This window comes from Zalophus californianus, chromosome 13, assembly GCF_009762305.2.
Source record: "Zalophus californianus isolate mZalCal1 chromosome 13, mZalCal1.pri.v2, whole genome shotgun sequence".
Classification (NCBI taxonomy): domain Eukaryota; kingdom Metazoa; phylum Chordata; class Mammalia; order Carnivora; family Otariidae; genus Zalophus; species Zalophus californianus.
Window position 1 is genome coordinate 20,218,290 of NC_045607.1, and position 16,836 is coordinate 20,235,125.

Here is a 16,836-nt window from a genome sequence, read left to right on the forward strand (position 1 = left end):
AAGAGCCTACCATGCGCAGGCTGATGCCACAGCTCAATTCCTGGGTCCAGCCCAGTGATGTGGGGGAAGGGGAGGGAGGCAGGGGAGAAGCGGGGCCGGGGGCGGGGCGAGGTTCTCCAGATCTCCTGACCCACCTGAATGCCCTTCTGCTGCTGTGTCTCCTCCACCCGCCAGGGGCTGCCTCAGTTTCCCTGCCCAGAGTGCCTGGGAGAGCTGGCTAAAAGGCAGGCAGGCATCCAGGGACTGTTCTCCATGGACCCCACCCTCCGCCCCAGGAATATCCAGGTATCTTGGAGACAAAGAGCAGCTCTCAAGTGGACCCTATCATCCTCTACTTGAAAACCTTTAATGGCTACCATCGCCCTCGGGATAAAATCCCAAGTCCTGACAGAGGCCCATAGGCGGTGTGGCTCAGTCCCAGACTAGCCCTCTGGGACTTCCTCTTCCCTTCCTACCACTCTGGACTCTCTTCTCTCTCTAAACTCTTCCCTGACTCAGGGCTCTCGCACATGCTGTTCCCTCCACACCATTCCTCTCACTTCTGGGCTGGCTAATTCCCCCTCCTTTGTCAGCTTGGAGGTCCCCCTCGATGGGAGAGCCGGGGTGATGGGGACACAGGAATGGGCCATGTTTCTCTCCCACCTGCTCTAAATCAAGGCCTGTTCATTCTCATCAAGTCAGCTGTGTGGCCTGAGAGCCAAGGCTTCTCAAACAGGAATTTTCTTAAAAGCACAGACACATAACCTCATGCCCATCCTAATTTGTTAATGCAATGAACTTGTGGACAACCACAGAAGGAGGTCCTCCTCCATCCCTGCCCCATGGCGCTGTGGTCTGTGGCACACGGGCCTGTGGTCACAGACAGCTTGTTTTGTCGTAAGGATTTTATTTATTTATTCATTTGAGAGAGGGAGAGAGAAAGCACAAGCAGGTGGAGGGGCAGAGGGAGAGGGAGAAGCAGACTCCCCGCCGAGCAGGGAGCCCGATGCGGGGCTCGATCCAGGACCCTGGGATCATGACCTGAGCCAAAGGCAGACGCTTAACTGACTGAGCCACCCAGGCACCCCCAGACAGCTTATTTTCTTTTAGGTGGGACAATATTCTGAAACAAAAATGAGTATTTTAGAACTATTTCCATTTACCACTTGACCTTTCCCTCATTTCAGTCACCCAGGCTAGTATTCTGTGGGGTATGACCCCTCAGCAAGTAATGAAGTCAACATCATACGTGGCAGCTCGAATTGAAAAATCAGGAGTGCTGGCTGGAAAACCCCCAAAATGTGTGGGACACGAACCAATGGGTCCTGGGCTTCACATCGCAGGGGGGAGCCTTAGAAGCCTGCTGGATCCTCAGAGAGGGGGGCCCCAGAGAGCAGGCAGGGCCTCAACTTTCTCGCCGAGGCCCCTGTACCCAGGTAGGTGTGCCAAAGGTGGCACAAAAGAAGTCGCTCCTCAAGGGTCCCCATAGAGGGGACGTGGAGGTGACTCTGGCCCCTAGCATGGGGCCACGGCTGAGGATGGGGTGAACTGGTAGCTGTCCCAGCAGGTGTCCCTAACACCTTAACACTACATAAGGGCCTTGGAACTTAGAAACAACCTCAGAAAAAGAGGGTGTAGGGAACTGACAAGGGCTCAAGGGAGGAATTAAAGTCAGTGATAAAAAAATATTAATATATATATATATTTGCGACCACATTCACTATGATATTATGATGTCCAATTGAAATCAGAGGAAATGGAGGCCTGCAGTGATATGGATGCCGGCCATCATGTAATGGACGGGTACCGTGGACGAGGTACTGTGTGATCATCGTGGGGCCGGGGTCTGCCTCTGTCCACCTTAGAATTCACCTGTCCAGCTCAGTGCCCGGCATCAAATTAGTGTTTGGTATGTAATAGTTAAATACACAATTGAATTTCCTGTGTGCATAATACCTGCCATCTTAATTAATTCTCCTGCACCTCCATGAATTAGGTATAATCCTCACCGCCCATTTTGTAGATGAGGAAACAGCACAGAGAGTTGGGACGAGTTGCCCAAAGTCCCCCCAGCTTTGAGAAGCAGGCCTGGGATTCAGAGCTTAATTTTCCTCTGTGCAATGCCTGCTTTCAAGAAGGTACTATGTATGTGTTGCGCTCAGCACAAACACTCTGAGCAGCCTTCCTTGATTGCTCAACTCTTGCCCTGATCACACATGTCATAGCCCCCTCTTTGGACCTCCCAAGGCTGGCACTGCCTTGTCCTTGTTTATGCCAGTGTCCGGTTTAGTCTCTCAAAGGCTTCACTGAGTCATCCATGAAAGTTTGCCGGTTGATGGATGAACCTGGAGACTCTAGGAATGGGTTGGAGGTCTGGTCCGGGGGAGGGGGGCAGGAAGTGAGCACTTACTACCTAGCTTCACTAAAGCAAAAGTGAATTGAAATCTGGCCAACAAGGGAGAGGTCATGGGGCGCTGAGCTCCCAAGCTCACCTTAAGATGTTCTCAAAAATCACACCATGGTGCCTGGTCAGACCTTTCGGGCTTGGCTCTTCCAGAAGACATCAAAGCTGAGGCCAAAATTGGCTCCCTCACCTAACACTCTGTTTGCTTGCTATGCTCCCAGTAATATATCGCTTCACCCACGACTTTTTAAAACAATGAAAATGTAAAATTAAAGGGCCTAGCTACAAAGAGAAAGATGAATGATCAGGACCGATAAATTTGATTTAGTATCCATTTCTAAGTAAGTGGGGGAGTGTTGACATTACCCAGAGCACCCTGAATGCAGATTCTTCTTTCCCAAGATTTCAGGGAACAGAAAGTTGAACACACCCCACCAACCCTTAGTTGATTTAAAGGTTTTCCAATTTGTAAACAAATATATTTAGAAAAAGACCCGATGGGAGAACTAAGTCAAATTCCTTTTGTCAAGGAAACTGTTGTCAGACATATTTTTCCTTGAATTTTCAAAGCCAGACTCTTAACCTTGGCTATCAAGATAGAGTAGCTGTAAAAAACATGAATGTTAATTTTGAAAAATCCCAACCTTGCCATCCTTGGGGAAGTTGGATTTGTCAGAACCACTTTGTCCCGTGTGTCATGGTGTTACTATACATGTGTTCTTTATCCTTCTCTCTAGATTGTCAGCCCCTTGAGGGAAGAGTCCATTAAGCATCTTCATCCTTCATCTTTCATCCTCCCTATTTCGTAGCACGGCCTGAGTCCCATATGCAGCAGCAATGGTGAGCTAGTGGCCCCTGGCAGAGCAGAGTGGGTGCCAGGGTTAAATGGGAGAGTCTACCCCCACCCCTGCCTGCACACCTGGTAAAGGAAGGTTAGCTTGTATTTGGTGATGGGGAGAGTTAGGGTGACCAGCCATCCTGGCTTGCTGGGGACTGAGAGTTTCCTGGGATGGACAGTCCTGGGTGATCGGAGTCCTAGGGACGGCGGTGATTCCTGAGTGTGGATGACTCGTCAGGAACGGTGCTGGGTAATTACATGGATTACCTCACTTAAATCCCACAACAGCTCCGGGAGCTGGTTGTGACAAATGAAAAATATGTCAGAAATGAAAGCTTTGTCATATCCCTTCAGCTGCTAGCTCCTTACCCCTTAGAATACTGATCTTTAAACTAAGAAACGACTTATTTGTTGTTTCATTGCACTCTACTAAGTTGAATGCCTCTCTTCCTGCTGATTCTTCACTCCTCTCTGCATCTACACCCTTGCCATGTGACTTGGGTTTGGCCATGTGACTTGGGCTTGGCCATGTGACTTGCTTTGACCAATAGCATGTGGGCAGAAGTGTCCCACCAGAGCCAATCCCAGGCATTCCTTGCATGTCTCTGTCCATCTTCCTGAGCCTCTCCCACCCCCATTAGAAGAGCATGCCCTGGCCAATCCGCTGGTCCAAGGAGCTGGGAGATACAGGAAGCAGAACTGCCTAGCCGAGTCGCACGCTTGCAGTGAGAAGAGGTGCCCAGACAAGCTCAGCCTAGATCAGCCAAACCCCCACTGACCAGCAGATGGGTAAGTGCTAAAGAATAATTCTTTCTAAGCACCTGAGTTTTGAGGTTTGTTACGCAGTTCTAGCTAACCGATATATCCACCATCTTGCCATAATGGTGTGGATGAGCAGATTTTACTGCTAACAGCGTCTGATGAACTCAGCTTATGTATTAAGTCTGGCTAAGTATTCCAAATTGCTAGGGTTTTAATTTAGGGGACTGTTGCTATTCCTTTTAGGGGTATTTCTAAAGGGTTAGAAGGGAAGTGGAAGGAGGTTGCTTACTGTGTGCCCCAGGCAGTGCTCAGTGCTTTCAGATGTTTCTTGCTTCAGTTAAGTGACCTGGGCTTGCTGCTGGCCCTGAGCTAGCCTGACCCTCTCCGGGCCACTGCGTCCCCATGGCTAGTTAGGGTTTGGCACTGGCTGTGGCCAGGCAGCCCAGAGCCGCTGTGTGTAACGTGGTTTCGCACAAAGGTTTTAGAGCCAGACCTGGGTTTCTATCCTCCTACCTGCTCTGTGAGCTGTGTGAGCTTGGGCAAGCTGCTTCACCTCTCTGATCTCAGCTCTCCTCTCTGTAAGAGAGTCACTGTGAACCCTGAATGCAGAAACACAGTGATGGGCCTGGCACGGGGAGGCCCTCAATCAACAGTGTTTGTTATTACTAACATGGTACAACTGGTTAGTCTCCTGAAATCAGTCATCTTGAAATAGCAATCAGTTACTTTCAACAGAGTAAATATTTTTCTTCTTCTGCATCATTTCAAGCATTCCCTCCTTAATTTTACAGTTGCACTTACAAAAGAGTTATTTACAGTGCAGAGGGACAGGATGGGCTGCCTCCTTGAAACGGCTTCGCAAATTCCCTCTGCTTCCTGTTAAGATATTAGCGCCCAGTAATTGTCGCTCTATATAAATGTGGAGCCTCGGCTGCAAACGCGCGCCCTGTAGTAATTGTGAGTTGTCTTGACGCTAATTACATAGGGGAGCCTGTTTAATTGCCAGTTAAATTAACTGTGTGTGTTTTCTCTAATCTGTGTTTCCGGGCAAGTTGGATGACATCAGCTCCCCTTTGGACTAGGTCTGAATTTGGAAGACCCGAAGGGGCCGCTGCGGGGGGGGGGGGGGGGCGGCGGAAAAGTGAGGCCAGTGGAGGGTGGGTGGGGAACATCAGCCAACGACAACGCGACTGTGTATGGTTCATGGGAGCCAGCCTGGGTCTCCTGGGATTGGGGAGAAAGGAAGGCGATCTGGAGGGAAATGGAGGTCGGGCCGCACAGGGCGGGACGCGCATCAGCTGAGTCCCACCCGACGGCACCCAGATCTGCCACAGCATCACTGTGCTGGCTGCCCCTGCACCTGCATGCTCCCCTCCAGGCCTCTGCTGATGCTGGTCTTTCTACCTGGAGCAAGGGTCCCAGTCCTCGATCCCCCAGCCTTCTAACTCCACAGCTGTAGTGTCATTTAATGCCGCCTCTTCCAGGAAGCCTTTCTTGATTTCCCAGTTGGGAGAAAGGATCCTTCCTTTCTGGCCCAACACCCACCCCCCCACCCCGGAACTTCTCTGTCTTCTCCTGAGTCCATGCCCACTTTCCTCCTTTTATTTGAACTAATTGATGAACCAAAATAGGAGCTTCCTGAGGACAGGTGATGCCTCCTACAGACTGAAGGCTAAGCAACCAGAGGCAGGGATCAGGAGGGAGGAGGGAGACAGGAAGAGGTGGAGGAGGGGGAAAAGGAGGAGGGGGAGGAGGAGGAGAGGTAGCAAAGGAAGAAAGAAAAACGGAGGAGTACGAATAGCAACTAGTACTTCTTTGTGGTGTGTGTGCATGCACCAAGCACTGTCCTAAGTACTCCATCCTTGTTAATTTATTTAATCTTCCCCACAATCCCGAAGTAGGTATCATTATCATCCCCATTTCACAGATGAGGGAACTGAGGACTTTGAGAAGCTAGGCAACTTGTTAACAGAGCTTAAGTGGTGGATCCGGGACTACCTGGGAGCTTTCAGCTCCAGGGCTGAGCTATCTTGAAAGAAGGAAGGGAGGGCCGGAAGAGGGAGGCCGGGAGGCCGGGAGGGAGGGAGGGAGGGAGGGAGGGGAGGAGAGCTGAATTCCAAAGCATGAGTTCTCCTGATGTTTAAAAACCTCTCCAGCCTTCCACACACGCTTTCTCCTTAGCTCAAAAGCTAAATTAGAGTGGATTGCACTCTCCTCACTTTAGTAATTTAGATAAAAGTAAAATTTTGTCTGAGAGCAGAAGCAATTATAGCGCGGGTTTTGTGATTAACTTGATTAACACTGTTTCACTCTAAAAATGATCCCCCCTCCCTTTGCCGGCGAACTGTAATCAGAGCCCCGTCTTTCAACTGTGCTACAGCTGTTCTCCCCCCCACCACTCCCCAAAAAAGGATTTTGACATAAATACTTATTAGGGAGAACTCTAGGCTCTGGCTGGAACAGTTGAGCAAGGAGGAGGAAAACCTCTCTCCACATTAGCATCTGTAGCCGGTTAAAAGGCTGTCGCCCGCTACCCGGGTTACTGACAAAGATCCCAATTATGCGGCAATGAAATATACATACGTGATACGGGAGGGCTTATACATTTTTAATTTTTTTTTTCAAAGAGAAAACGTTCAGAGCAAACTCTAATTAGAGATTTCGGTTCTTTAAGAGGAAAATGATATGTGGTTTCAAGAAAGATTATTTGGGGTTATGGGTGGGCAATTGTGAATCCTTCCAATCCCAGGGCTCTGCTCCTGAGCAAGGGACTGGAGCCAATTGGGCGACTGGGCAGTTAAGGAAATGCTGAGGTCTTTGAGATTTGAATCTCAGGTGGGTTTGGGGTTTGGGCGCCTCCTCCCCTGGGACACTCCTCTGGGTTCCCAGCACTCACACTCTCCTCCGTTCCTCTGATTCTCAGACCAGCTTCCTAGAAGTCCTGCCCAGGCCTTCCCGATCACTAGGGTAGCAGGTGCTACTTCAGAATCCCCCAGTCCAGCCAGGTGATCCACAGAATCCTCTCATTTAACCAAACCTACCAACCTAGAGGTAGAATTTGTGATTACCTGCATGGTGGCAGATGATAAAGAAATGAGCTCCAAGAGCTCAGGTCACTTGCCCAAGGCCACATGGTGCTTGGTGGTGGAGCTGGATTTGAACCCACGGCATACTGACTCCAGAGCCCCAGCTTACTCTCCTGGCTGTGCAGACATTTGGAAAATCAGAGTGTTAAAGCTCAGAGGGAGGAGTGACCACCCCACTCAGCAGCAGAGGAAACTGTGGCCCCAGAAGGGTAAGGGACTTGTGTAGGGCCACAGAGCCTCCAGTCTGAGGTAGGTTGGGTGGCCTGGCTCCCCAGGCCCTCCACTCACTTCTGGGGTCAGACCAGCTCTGTCTAGCATTCCTCTGTACTGACCTGTATGAACTGGATTTTGTCCTCTCCCCCGCCCCCCTCGCCTCCAATTTCATATGTTGAAGTCCTAACCCTCAATAGGACTGTATTTGGAGATTGGGTCTTTAAGGAGGTGATTAAGTTAAATGAGGTCATGAGGATGGGGCCCTAACCCAATAGGACCGGTGTCCCTATAAGAAGAGGAAGGGACCCCAAAAGTGAGCACATATAGAGAAAAGGTCAGGTGAAGACAGAGCCGAGAGGGTGGCCACCTGCAAGGCAGAAACCAACCCTGCTGACACCTGGATCTTTCTGACCTCTAGAACTGCAAGGAAGTTTCTGTTGTCACAACCCCCCCCCCCCCCCCCCCCCCCGTCTGTGGCATTCTGTATGGCAGCCCAGGCTGACTCAGAGTGTCTAAGACTTGCCTGCTTTAGCGTCTGTGTTTGACCCGGGTCGGAACAGAGGAGGGGGGCTCCTTTTCCTGGAATCCACAGGCTTTTCCTAGAGATGTGTCTGCCACGGCTGGCTTCTGGACCATCTCTGAAATCTTTTCAGACCCTCTGACACCCCTGTGTACACAGAAATCCCACATGGCACGACTTCCCCTCTCCGTGTCTCTGCAGTTTATCTAGAGCTTCTCACTGAAATCGAGTTTCTGCACATTTCATGTCATTGATGGGCTCAATTTTTTCAGTTTATCTTGATTTCCCACGTACCCTCCATGCAGGCAGTCCTATCTGGACACCTAGAGCCTTCTCTTTGTCTTTCTCACCCCATGCACCGTGACGGCGTTCTCCTGGGGAAGGCACAGCAGAAGTGACATTGGGATGCATCACTGAGAGGAGCTATGGGGCTACACTGGTTTCAAATCCCAGCTCGGCCCCCTCATCAGCTCGGTGGCCTCCAGCAGGTTCACTGACCTCTCTGGGCCTCAGTTTCCCCATCTGAAACATTAGGATGGCAATAATTGTACAGATCTCCTAGGACTGAAGGTAAATCAGGTTATTCGTTGAAGGCACACAGACCAGAGCGCGGAGTGGACTCTCCACGGTAGCCTGGTTATCATCACGACATGCGTGCCTGGGCTGAGCCCTATGAATCGGTCCTTCTGCAGGGTAAAGCAGGTAACCTATCTGTGGTTCCATATGTTCCTACCTAATATCTACTGAGCACTCAATAGATATTAGATGCTGCAGTTGACAGACGCCACCTGGGTAAGTACGTGTGGATGGCGACGCCCAGAGAGGGCCGGGCCACAGCTGGTGGAGAGCAGAGCAGGAATTCAAACCCAGGTCTCCTGGTTCTCAGCCTCCTGGACATGCAGATGTCCCCCCGCAGCCTGAGTCACATCTCCGAGCCCCGGGTCATGCTCTTTCTTCCCTGCACCTCCTTCCTCCTGCCCAGATGGAGGCAGACAGCCAGTCTGCGGGTGGGGACACGGGGCTGGCGGAGTTCATCTTCTGCCTCTCTGTACCCCTGCCTCGGAGGGGCCCACGGGGGTCCACCTCCGCCCCAAGGGTCCTCCGGCCTCGTCGGCCCCCTCCCATCCAGCCCACAGCTGGCCTCCTGATTTCCCATCCTGTGCCACCAGCCTCCTTCCTGCCTTTCCTGGGGCGGGCTCAGGCCTGGCACCACTCCAGAATGGCTTAATCAGAATAAATCCTGAGAAAGCACATGTATTATTTATTCCAGCAAAGGTTAAATAATTTGATGAATTTCTCAGGACGCTGCCGGAATGCTGATGGCCTCTTGGAGAAAACAAAACAAAACAAAACAAAAAAAAAACTCCACACACATATAAACACAAACAACAACAACAAAAAAACCCCAACACATTTCTCTCCACACACACACACAAACACACGCACGTGCACACGCACACGCGCCCTCGGGCAGCAGCTACTGTCCCTTGCCCCATGTCCCTTGCCCCACGTCGGCTCACGCAGGAGACAGGGTGGGCAGGCCTCAGGGACAGGAGCGCTGGGGCCCAGGAGAGGACATAGATTTTCCTTCTCGCAGACTGAGGATGGCAGCTCCGCCCCTGGCCCTGCTGGCATGATGCATTATCTGGAGCTTGACGATGCCTTTGATTCTGCAAATGGCCAAGGAAAGCCTATTGATTTCCCGGCCCAAATGATGGCCTTGCCTGAAACATATTTGCTTATGGAGCTCCTGGCACTCGAGGCTCTGGGGCCCTTGAGGTCAAGGAAGGGACTTCTGGGGAGACAGGAGAGCATGGGGAGAAGGCCCTGCCTGGGGACTGTGGGTGACCGGGCCCGTTTTGCCCATGGCCTCCGCGGTGGGTTGGCTCACCTAAGCCGAGTGGGGAGGCCAGACACAAAGGCGAGTTGGAGCAGGTAACAGGTATCCCCTGTTCTCATTCTCTTCCTCCCCTAATCCTCCTGGCTCCCAGAGTGGCTGCCATCCACCTACCACTTACATGTGCCAAGCACGGGGCTGAGTGTTTCATGTACATCATGTCCTGAAATCCTCCCAACAGCCCCGGTGAGCTGGGCACTTGCATTTAAACCTCCATTTAAGAGACAAATAGTCCCTGAGAGTTTCCGTGAGTTGCCAAAGGGCACGGAACCATGAGGGAGAGCCAGGCTTCTCGTCTCCGCCTCTCTGGGCACCAGGCCTGCACTCTCCGCAGGGGGAAAGGCGCACGAGCTCTGGAGGCAGATGACCGAGGGGGAGAGCCTGTTTCTACGCGGGCAGCCGTATGATGCTGCCGAAGGTCCCCAGCACCCTGTCCCTGTAAGATGGAGATGCTCCTCAGCCCTGCCTCCTGGGGTTGGGGTGCGGATTGCATGGGTTCATGTCATGAACGATGCTCAGAGCCGTGCCTGGCACAGACTCAGAGCGGAGCGCCAGTGACCCCCGCTGTCTTCACTGCACTGCTCTAATGAGCCACCACACCCCACAGAGTTGACACATGCTTCTTCGTCACACGGATTCATCCAGTCCTTAGTTCCCGAACCCATTTTACAGACAAGGAAGAAGAGCCAGAGAGGTCTGGTGGAGCTTCCTCCAGTTTCAGAGCACCCCCAGGAAGGCAGCAGATGTCGGATGGAGGGGATGCGGTCCTTGGGCTGCATAGACCTGGACAGGAGTCATGGCTCTGGCCAATTTGTGGCAGGAGCAGGGGGCTTTAAGTTCTAGCTCTCTGACCACAACCTTTGTCATCGAGTTGTTCCTTCTGTGGACCTGGCACTGGGCTAAACACTGCGCAGGCGTGTCAGACTTGACCTTGTCACATGTGGATGTCCTGCCACGCCTGGTGTGTGGTACTTGGCAGATTGCGGCTGCCACTACCCTCCCACTGAACTGTCCTCCCGGCCCACCCCAAGTCTGCTCTCTCCCTCTGCCTCCTTGCTTCTTTGGGCCCTGCCTCCTGCTTAACCTTATCCCATCCCCGCCAATGCCCTCCCCACTACTTCCCCCAAACTAAAATTTGTACTAATTTCCTACTCCAGTGTTGCCCTTTAACTTTTCTTCTGCCCATGCAGACTGCCCTTTGGTCTGGAGCCTGCTGTCCTCAGGGACACTGCCTTCTGTCCCACTTTGTTTAGTGCTCTGTTCCCTGGCAGAGGATGGATGTGTGTTCCTTTGGTTTGCCTGGGTGGGGCAGGGGTGGGGGGTAGGTCAAGAGACACTCTATGAACCTGCTGAACTTCTGGGGATAGACGGTGGAGGCTTCAGAAGCCTCCCTCAGACTGAGTGCCCCTCCAAGGCAGGCATGGGGTTCACCTCTCTGTTTCTGGCAGCGCTTTAAGGGACCCAGTACACAGTAAATATTTGCCAAGCCCCAAGCTAAGCCTGGACCCAGGGTCCCCAGCAAGGTTCCCACAGCTGTTAATCTTTCCAAACAACATCCTGCCCTGAACACAAGGGATGTGATTTATAGACTTAGAAGCCTACTTTGGAGTCATTTCAGAATGCGGTTGTTCAGTGTATTTGTGTTAGTCACGAATACTTCTGAGAGCCGCCTCGTAGGGTGGAACTGAATGTTAATCCACTGGTCATGCAGCCCGGGTTGCAGCTCACTGAGAAGCAGCCAGATTATATGATGCCTGCAGAGGCTTCTTCTCCATGATCTCAGTCATCCATGAAAGGTGAGAAGAAATGGTGAAAAAGCTACCAAGATGGATATGGAACGGTTACCAGAAGAGTGTTGATCCATGGGTGTTGCTTCTAACTGGGTGAATAACATGTATACCCAGCTTTCTACTCATCCATCCATCCATCCATCCATCCATCTATCCATCCATCCATCCCACCATCCACCCATTCATCCATCTAACCATCTATACAGCCGTCCAGCCACCCACAATATGGGTGATGGTTCAGCCACAGTCCCTGCTTGCCACAGTGCATTGGCCTTAAAGCTTCAAAAGGATTATAAGACCCTTGTATCAGTCAGGTTGGACTGCCATAACAAAATACCACAGATTCAGTGGCTTAAGCAACAGAGACGTGTTTTCTCACCGTTCTGGGGGCTGAAAGCGTGAGATCAGAGTGCCTGCATGGTTGACTTCTGGTCTCTCTTCCTGGCTTAACAGATAGCCACCTTCTTTGTGTGTTCACATGGCCTTTCCTCAGTGCATGTGCATGAAGAAAGAAGAGATCTCTTTCCTTTCTTCTTCTTCTAAGGCCACGATTCCCATCAGGTTAGGGCCTCACCCTTATGGCCTCATTTAACCTTAATTGCCTCTGGAAAACCTTATCTCCAAGTTCAGTCACACTGGGGAGTAGGGCTCCAACATGAATTTGGGGGAACACAATTCAAACCATTGCAAGCCTCAAGGACAGGATCTCTTATTGAGCCCCCTCCTCCTACACTCATAGCTTAGCAGGATACAAATGAAAAACTATCTGCTAGTCTACTATTTGGCCTTGACCAATTTTATCCCCAGTACCACGGGAAGTAAGAAGCGCAGGCTAGAATATTTGGCGTCAAGCAGATATGAATTTAATTCCAGGCTCTATCTTTCAGCTGGGTAAGAGACAGCATTTAATCTCTCAGCCCCTAGTTTCTCCATCTGTAAAAGGGGGCTAATTACAATACCTACTTCATAAGATGAGATCCCTCATGTCAAGCACAGAGCATAGCTTCTGAAACGGTGTAGGCATTTAACAACTGGCAAAGCCGACTGTTAGGAAGGGGCCCGTGCCCAGGAAAGAGCATTTCATAAAGCTGAGAGGCAGCGGAGTATAGTGATTAAGGGATTGAGCTCTAGAGCCAGACTCCCGGAGTTTAAATCCTAGCTTTGCCTCTTCCTGTTGAACGACCTGTGGCCCGTGCCTCAGTTTCCTTATCTGGAAATACGGAGCCACCAACTGCAGCTTATCTCATGAGAATGGTATGACTTGATACCTCCAAGTTCTTAAGACAGTAAAAGTTAAAAATATTGGCTCTGATGATCTGAGAACCAAGGAATTGTGGCTAATCTCCAAGGGGCAACATTGTTTCCCCTCAGATGCTCTTTGTTAATTTGCAATAATTTTTATTAACGTACACCATTTGCTGGTGTGAGACACGGGGCACTCCCTGAGGCATGTCCCCAGGTGTTCCCTCCCTCTGCGCCTCACCCGGGTGAACTCTGCCTGGGCCAGGAGCATAGGCCCCAGGGCAGACCCCCTAACTGCCCCGGGTCCCACTAGATCCAGTGGGCCAGGCCCCAGTGGGAAGATATGATTGGAGAGACGGCATGCTGTTCCCCCTTTTTAATTACTGCTCCCTTAATTGAGTCACGTGGTGTTTGTGTTGCCATCAAACCCACGAGGACCTTGTTGTTTATGTGAATGACTCTCAGTGGAGTGACAGCTCTGAAATGTGAGATGTTCTGTTCGTACCAGTTTTAACAAAGTGGCGGGTGTCGACTACACATTTCCTTCTTAACACACGGCTTGGGAGCTCCTAAGAGGGGCTAGTCTTCCCTTTGCAAAGAATGACATGAAACAGAATGGAACCCTGGTGTCACAGGACCCTGGAACCATGGGACATTGGAGCCATGGAACCTTAAAGTCTTTGAGCCATGGAAGGTCTCCCATCTGCTGCTCGAATGTTCCTACAGATGGTGAGCTTTGTATCTTCTAAGGCAGCTCCTTCCCTGCTGAGACCACCGGCTGTTGGGAAGATCTCCCTTGCTCATTAAGCTCCTCTCTGCATTTCACTGACGCTAGCTGAGTCCTCTGGAACAGACCTGTCTGGAGGGACAGTTGAAATGGGAAACAGTTGGAGGGGCCCAGGACACATGGAGACTCAGACTGTTAAGTCAACAGCTCTATACCGAGATTTACTAGGGGCTGGGCTTATGCTGGCAGCTACAGAGGGGACAAAGGAGGTTCCACCAGGGCTCTGTCCCTGAGAAATTCCCATCCAGGCTGGCCAGGGCCACAGCCACAGAACAATGGCAGTGGTACTTGAGAGAATTAAGAACAGAGTCTGATGGCGTATATTCTACACATAACCAGGGAAGGAAGTCAGGGAAGGCTTCCTGCAGGAGGGAATATGGTGTGAACCGGGCCGTGAGGGATGAGCACAGTGAAGAAGGATAAAGGGAGGAGGCGGAGCAAAGGGAACAGGCAAGGTTTCTCACCCTCAGTGGGTCGAATGCAGCCACATCCCGCACACTGTCCTCTCACACAGCCCCTGAGACCCTGGCCAGCCACCAACCCAGGAGGAGGCTGTGTCAGTGGAGTTTCCCACTTATTTATTTTTTTCGGTTTATGAAAAGATAATTCAGGAGACATTATTTCAATCAGACCCCTACGCAGTTTAGGAATGCTAATGCTTCCTCTATTAAAAAGGTGTGGAATAATTAGGATGCTGATGAAGACTGGGGGCGAACTCTGGAGAAATCCATTACCCAGTGCTCAAGGCTTTTCCCGTCCCCTCCGTATCCCCGAGTGACAAATTAACACGAAACAGAACAACGGCTGCTAACACTTAGGGCACATTTAGCTCGGATTGGAAGCTAGGATTTTCAGAAAATGAAGATTTTCCTGGCTCAACCTTGGAACAATTTGGGATCGCAGAAAGGAGCCAGAAGAGGGGAGCAGTGTAGAGACCAAGGGCCAGGGGAGGCACAGAGCCTCAAGGCCATGGGACCAGCACTGGATTTGGGAAAGAGGTCTGGGTTTTCATCCTGTGGACTTGGTGTGACCTTGGGGTACCACAACCTTCTATTTGGGGACAGTGAAAGAGAGAGGCTCATTGGAAGGAAGTAACAGGGAAGGCTTCAAAGAACATAAAAATAATAGTAATTAACATTCACGGAACACTTCTTCTGAGCCAGGCACTCTTCAAGGAGTTTACTCGTATGAATTCATTTAACCCTCCCTACAATCCACTGGAAGTAAGTACTGGTATTATCCCTATTTTAAAGGTAAAGAAATTGAGGCGCAGGGCACATAAGTGGCCTGGGAGGTGGCAGAACAAAAATGAGAACTCAGACATAACTATGAGCAGTGTTGAAGCCAGAACTGGGAATCCCCAAGACAGGCAGTGCAGTGCAGCCGGGAAAAGGCCTTCCAAATCAGGTGTAATGGGCTGAGTGAGCCCACCCAAAAGATGTTGAGGTCCTAACCCCACTACCTGTGCGTGTGACCTTTGGAAATAGGGTCTTTGAAGATGATCCGGTCAAGGTGAAGTCGTGAGGGCGAGCCCTCATTGAGTATGACCTGTGCCCTTGTGAAAAGGGGAAATTTGGCCACAGAGACAGACACACACAGCGGGTGAGGTGAAGACACAGGGAGAATGCCATCCACCAGCCGCGGATCGCCCGAGGCTCCTGGAAGCTAGGAGAAAGGATAGAACATGCTCCCTCCTCACCCTCAGAAGGAACCAACTCTGCCAGCACTTTGATCTTGGATGGGCTTCCCAGGGACCTGGGCAGTGGGGAGCTATTGCAGATTTCGGAGCAAGGGAATCACATGCAATTGGCACTTTAAAAAGATTACTCCAGTGGTATGGAGACCCAGGGTCCGGAGGGGTGGAAAAGGGGGAGGCAGGAGAAGAGCTACCACTATCTTGTGTGAGGTGGTGTGAGAGCCGGCTGAGGGCTGCCTGGGGACCGTGGAGTGGGGGCAGGAATCCTGCCATCATCAACAGGAAAGGGATAGTACCCCCTTTCAGGTCTGCAGTAATAATGACATTAAATAACTGTATTCACTAAATCAACTGCCCGCTTTCATCGCTTCATCCCCAGGGAAGACTGAAATGCTCTGAGTTAATATCTAAAAGAAAAAAAAAATGAAATTCAGGGATCAAACAACTTTTTTGATGAGGGAAGTGTTATTTCTACCAAGCTAAGACATCAAAGCCTGTGAATGGCGCTTTTTAGGTAATATTAAAGGGGGCTGTAAATAATGTTTGAATATTTCTCTGCCTTTCCTCAGGGATCACAGAGAGTCTGCCTTAGAGGAAGAACACCAGTGATGCCCCAAGGCAGCCTGCTCGCCAGGAGGACCAGTGGCTTCCCTGGAATACAGCCCTTGCGTAGAAATGGCTGAAATTGCATTTCGCAGCCCAAGCATTACAATTCATTGTTCTAGGCATAACATGCATTTCTGTAGATTACATTGGCTAAAAGCCTGACAAATAATTCAGCTATGTTCTGACAGTTCTATTCACTTAGATGGCCCTTGCATTAGGAGATATATCTGCATTATGACAAAGTCACCTATCAAGTGAGTTTCTGAAAAACACATTTCATTTCCTCATTGATTCCTATTATTAAATGGTAAAATAACTTTCCAATCTCCTTGTAATGGTTAGCTTCTGCTGTGTAACAAGCCATCCCAAGACCTAGTGGCTCATAACAATAACCATTTTATTATTGCTCATGAATCTGTGGCCCGACCAGACAGTTCTGTAGTCAGCTGGTGGGTTGGCTGAGGGTTGGTGGGTCTGGAATGGCCTCACTCACATATTGGCTAGAGTGAGCAGGGGGAAACTAGCCACCTGTCTCTGCCCATCCAGTAGACTAGGCCAGGCTCCCTCACATGGCCCTAGTTTCAGAGTTCCCAAGTATATTTTGCAAGTCTCTGCTGGTGCCATATTTGCGAATGCGCCATTACCCAAAGCAAATCACATAACCACACCCAGTTCCCACCTGGAGATAGAGATTCTGCCTCTAGACGGGAGGAGAGATAATATCACTTTGCAGGTGGGTATGCTATAGGGATGGGAGAAGTTTGGGCCAATCTTCAATCTACCATCCTCTTTCCCCTCGTAAAAATAAAGGCGGCTAGCATATTTTAATTTACTCTGGGCCAGCAAGGTTCTTTATAAATTAGATCTCATTTAACCAGAGAAGTTATGTAACTTAAGATCACACACCTAGTCATCACTGGAGCCAAGATTCAGCCTCAGGACCACCGGAGCCTAAATCTTAGACTATTCTTTTCTGTCTCTTAGTTGTGGAGTTGAATTTATAATTTTTGAGTTCT